We start from the raw sequence: 5604 nt of genomic DNA, 5'->3' as shown, positions 1-5604 counted from the left end.
CAGTGACCCTTGCTGTAGATTTTCAACCTTAATTTCAGCCGTAATCTATGCCTGATCTGGCTAATAAGTCCTCAAGAACATATGAATATCAGGACCCGGTGTAGAGGATTAGGGTTGGAACTTAATGTTACAGTCCTGCAGATTTCTAGCAAGGAATAGGCTTGTGAGATTAATGGTTATAGCAGTATTAATGGCTTCCTTATCATGTTGTACATTACTGTCAGGCATGTCAATGTTTTGATTCTGATTTTTCAGTCATAGATAATATTGATATCAGCACAATATCAAGAACAACCTCTCTCATCTTCAAAATATTGCTGAGGAATTTGCCCTCTCCAAAATACAGCAAACTTTTGCCATATATTTTTTCTTACTTCAAGATTGCATTATTGTAACTGTCTTTTAGCAGACTGTCCTGCAGTTCTCTTAAACAAGCTTTAAATATGCAGAGCTCAAATATTTGAACATGAGTCCAGTTGCAGGTATATTTCTCTGGCTCCCTGTAATTTTTATATATATTATATAATTCTCATGTAACACATCTATAAAATTCTATGGTCCAGATCCCTGATATTTCTCCACTCTTAATGTGCAAATAGCCTGCTGTAACCCAGCTGGGAGAAAAGCTTTGTCCTTCAGATGTCTACAGCTATTACAGCCCCAAAGAATATTGGGACTCTGGATTGTTAAATATTTTAAAAATATATATTGGCCTCAATTAAATTAGTCTTACATTTTAGAGGCAATCAACTTAATTTTCAATTAATTTGTTTTTTTTATCCTTCGTTTTTTTTATTTTGGTCTGCAAGTGTTCTGCTGGTTTGTATTATCCTCTTATTGAGATCTTACTATGCATCTTCTACAGTGAAATGTGTTACATAATTAATTTTAATTTTACATAATTAAAATATTATTTTAATCATAGGTTATGTGAAATATGTAAAACTGCATTTCACAGGGAAGATCAAACCAGAACATTTCATTGTTTTGTCAGTAACCCCCCCGCCCCAGGCATACACAAATGCAATTAAACACCAACTTAACAATAACAACATCTTTGTGAAATAAACATCAAATGAGAGTTAACAACAAGCATGGGTCACTATAGGACATCTTGTTCTTTAGAACAGCTATGTGCAGGCACATATGACCTTTAAAGCCCACTCCTGGGCTCTACTGCATTGTGGCTTTTGTTTTTGTATTTCATTTTTTTAAGTGCGTAAGCCTCTATCCTTAGCTGCCTGAGTATTTTTTCTTTATTGAACAAAAGCAGTATGTTGGTCATGCACTTATAACAATGTTAATCTTGAAGCTTATTCTCAAGTAATTAGGGATCCAAGGACAAACCAGTTGTATAAAATGAGATTTGGACGAGGCATGCAAAATTTGACCCACGTTGGTGAGACTTAATAATAATTATAAATCCAAATGCTATTAATTTTTATTTCGTACAGATAAATAGGTCTAATACGACTCGTTTTTTTAGCTGAACAACCTGACAAAGTGGCAAACATAGGTTGAGTCTGGAATGCCTGTGTCTGGCATTTTGAATTATTTGTTCAAAGTCTGCAGCTTAGTATATCAAAGTCAAAAGTCAAAGTCAATCTAAATTTAATAATCTTAACATATGGAGGATTTTTATATAAAGTTTGACTCCTTATCATTTATCCTCTGAGAAAAGACCCCGGTCTGTACCTCATTGCACTAATCAGTGCTTGGACCCCCTCAGATTGCCACTTTGCAGCTGTATTACTTACTATATTTGCCAACAACACTGAGAAGAAACAAATCTGAAGCATACATTTTCTTTCTAAAATGACAGCTTTGGACCTTCAAGACCACATTCATGTAAGGCCTGCAAGATATAAGAAAATGTTCCTGGGGATTCCATCCAGGAACTATTTATCTTTAAAAATATAGTTTTTTACTTTCTAGAAAACACCAAGGACAGCATATCAGGAAACTACCGCTAAGGAGCCCCAGTCAAGAGGTTCTTCAAATTGTGATTTTTTAAAATGAATTTCAAACTATAGTTAACGGCCTTTAGGGATTTTTGAGCTGACAGTGGACTTTTTCCACATTTCATTCACTCTTAATCACTGATGCTCTGTGGGAACATTCACAGTCAAGTGTGATCAAACAGCAGTGGCTTTCCGGACTGCCTGTACCTGGTTTCATCTTCCATAAAGAAGGCAATCAGACCACAATGAAGAAAGAGACACACCACGGGGTACTGCACAACTGGAATGTCAGTTACTGTACGCATAAATAACAGGAAATTAAGTGCCTCCTACCAGCACCTGGATAGTGAAAGAGTAAAAAAAAAGAAAAAAAAAAAAAAAGTTCCCTACCAGCACCTGGAGATTGAAAGAGTAAAAAGAAAGAGAGAGCTCCTATGTCACTGCTGCATGGCCCACTGCTTAGACTCATAAAAGACCACAATGCTTCCATATTGTGCTGTCGGAACACTAAACTTGTGATGCTTGGTGGCTGAAGATCACACAGCAGTGATGATTGTAGGAGGCAGCTTATAGGTCTGGCACTGCTCCTTAAGTAGATGAGCTTCAGCACCTGAATAAATAAGACTTAGCACACATTGTCTTTACAGTCACATGCAACTATTTTGCTGTCTCAGTTTAATGGCATGTTTTGTTAATTTTCTAAGTGAAAATGGGCACAATGTAATGCAAAATTAGGTGTTTATTTTCTGAACATATTGGAGAAAAAAACAAAAACAAATGTAGCCTAGCCAAAGGTCATGGCACATTTTATGTTTAACATATTTCCAATATTATATTTTACTTAGAAAATCATCAAAAACATGTAGTTTAGGTGTTCAAACCTTTCCAACTGTATCTCAGTCAGTATTTTGTTTTATCTGTATTATTGTATTTAAGTAAGTAGATTTAAGTAAGTAGAGTAAGTAGAAAGGCTAATAAAATCTAAGTCAGTGTTTCCCAATCTGGTCCTCAGGGGCCCTCAGCTGCCAAATATTTACACCAATCTAACTCACAACCAGTTGGAAACATGTGGACTGTCTGGGAGGCCCTGAGGATAGGGTTGGAAAACCCTGAGCTAAGCTTTTCCCAACTCTCCCAGGTCCCCCATGTTGTGCATGCACCTTGAATTTTTTTGTCTTACATTTTATTTATAAACATCCCTTGAATTTTATTAAAATATGTAGACAAATTGTATCTCATTAAAAAAGTGTGGATTCAAAACCTTAAGTTAATACATTCAAAGCTGCACTATGCAATATTTGGGGATTTGGAGACAACTTTGGTGGAAATGTGTAATTGCACGCAATGCACAGGAGAACTATTTTTCTAACTTTGGTTGTGCTTCAGACCCTTCCCCAAGAAGATGAATCTGATGATTGTAAGTGTGTTGGAAAAAAAATATCCAAAGAGAGCTTGGTCAAATATTGGCAAAGGACGTGTCTTTTGAGACTGTGAGTGAATGATCTACTATTGTTGTGATATCTTCATCATAATGTTGATTACATTTACATTTACAACATTTAGCAGACACTCTTATCCAGGGTGACTTACAAAAAGTGCTTTGTCTATCTAGGGAAAGTGTCTTTGCTAGTTAACAAATAGATTAGAGAGAAAGCTAGTCCTGAGCTCAGATACTGCTAGAAACAAAAGCCCATGTTGATACCTGGAGAAAAAGGTACAGAATTAAACACAGCCCATGTACATTACAATACATAACAGTACAATAAATTCTTAACTCAGTGCTCACTTAAGTGTTGTATACATTTTACATTTGAGACCTAAACATTGAGCTGGACCTTCATGTGACATTTATATGTAAAGATGTATGATTTGAACTGAAAAAAATCCAAACTGAAATCGGACTATTTCGGGCTTTAGGGGGCAGCTCGTAGCAGTGAACACACACCATGTCCTTTTCTTCTCTGGTAATGCTAATTCATTCATTCATAGTGCTACTTTGGAAATTGACCAGTATGAAAACTGTGTAGATGATAATTTTGTATGATAAAAAATAAGCAGTTTTAGTTAAACATTGCTTAACTGACTGATATCATTAACTAGATTTCCATCTTTATATGTTCATACATAATTTGACTTACTGCACTAAGTAAGGCTTGTTAGAAGTGACAAATTTAAAAAAGCCAATATTGACACAAGTTTGAACCCTCACCTGAGATGGATAAAGTTTTTCTGAGGATATAAAAACCTATAGTAAATTATGATGGAAACATAACTGTTAAAAAATCTACACAAGGAGGAGGATATAGTTATTTGGCTGCTAACAAGTTCAAGAAACTTCACAAAATTCAAAAATCACAAAGCATCAGGTTTCAGTGGACCAATGAACAAATTCAAATGCACTTTAATCTCATCACAGAAAAAACATAATATTAATATTATACAACAAACAGAAGTACGATTCCTACAGCTGGTTAATGGGCCATTGTTTGCCAATAAGGTCTGTCTCCAGGCTCTTATGAGATAAAATACAGCCATAAAATGGCTGCAACAAGAGGTTGCTCAACATTAAAGGTTTCTCTGTAGATTCATTCCATATTTCTCAGAGGTGTTTTTACAAACATGCTGTCAAGCGTTTTTCTCTTGGACAGAGCTGATGGAATTTCAAAGTAATTCGTATCATTTCTTTGTGACATTTCAGTTATTTGCTGGATGGAAACTTGGCTACTGTGAGTTGTGAATGGTTTTCCTCACATAAGAAGCTTGTTAGAATATTCAACAAGCGACTGTATATTAACGTTTTATCACATTTTATTTTTATATTATATTATTCACAGATACTGTTAAATCTGCACATCAATCTGCACATCAATATCAGTCAGTGTTATGAGCCAGATGATACATTGGTCTGGCCCTATTTGTAATTGAAAAAGGAGATATTACATTATGATTTGAATTTGGTAATAGTTACTGTTAAGTGTTTAGTCTTGTTTTGTGGAAAGAAAGGCTATTATTTAATTTCATTAGGTTATTTTGGTCATTTTTGACACTGAAAAAAATAGAAAAAGTCAAAATTGCAGAGTCAAACCTGAACGTAAATCACCAGTAAATGAAATTCACTATGTACCTATGTAATGATATAATTAAGTAATTACTTGTAAGGGTTCCAACTTCTATGGATCAAGGGGTCACTGCAGCTTAGAGCTCAATTGCTTGGGAAGTGGATTCTTCAGTTGACTAGAGGAACCACATGCTACAAAACTGTCCAGCCTCTAGAAGTGGCAGTGGAGGCTGGGTCTTGTGGAGGTGGAGAGTTGTGTGTCCACTCGGTCGGCTCTGATAAGCCCAGACATTCAGGAGGTCAGGCTGATACTGACCAGGCAGTACAGCTAATTGGAAGCCTCAGTTCACTAACTCCAAAAGCGTGATCTTGCCAGCAGTCTCCCTGATCAACATTAAGCAATGTGCTAGGATCGATGGCGGTTGCCTAGGGGAACATCCGGCCAGTCGAGAGCCCTCATTGGGGTGTCTACCCCCTGCATGCCCATTTTTCCTTTTCATTAACCCGCCTGAAGGCAGGACCTAACAGATAGATGAGGGTCACCGAGGGGAAAATGATGTTAAACAATTACCCAATTAACAGCCT

Source organism: Pygocentrus nattereri, chromosome 10, assembly GCF_015220715.1.
Source record: "Pygocentrus nattereri isolate fPygNat1 chromosome 10, fPygNat1.pri, whole genome shotgun sequence".
In the NCBI taxonomy this organism is placed as follows: Eukaryota; Metazoa; Chordata; class Actinopteri; order Characiformes; family Serrasalmidae; genus Pygocentrus; species Pygocentrus nattereri.
The sequence above is the reverse complement of the archived record's forward strand: the minus strand, read 5'-3'. Positions refer to the sequence as shown.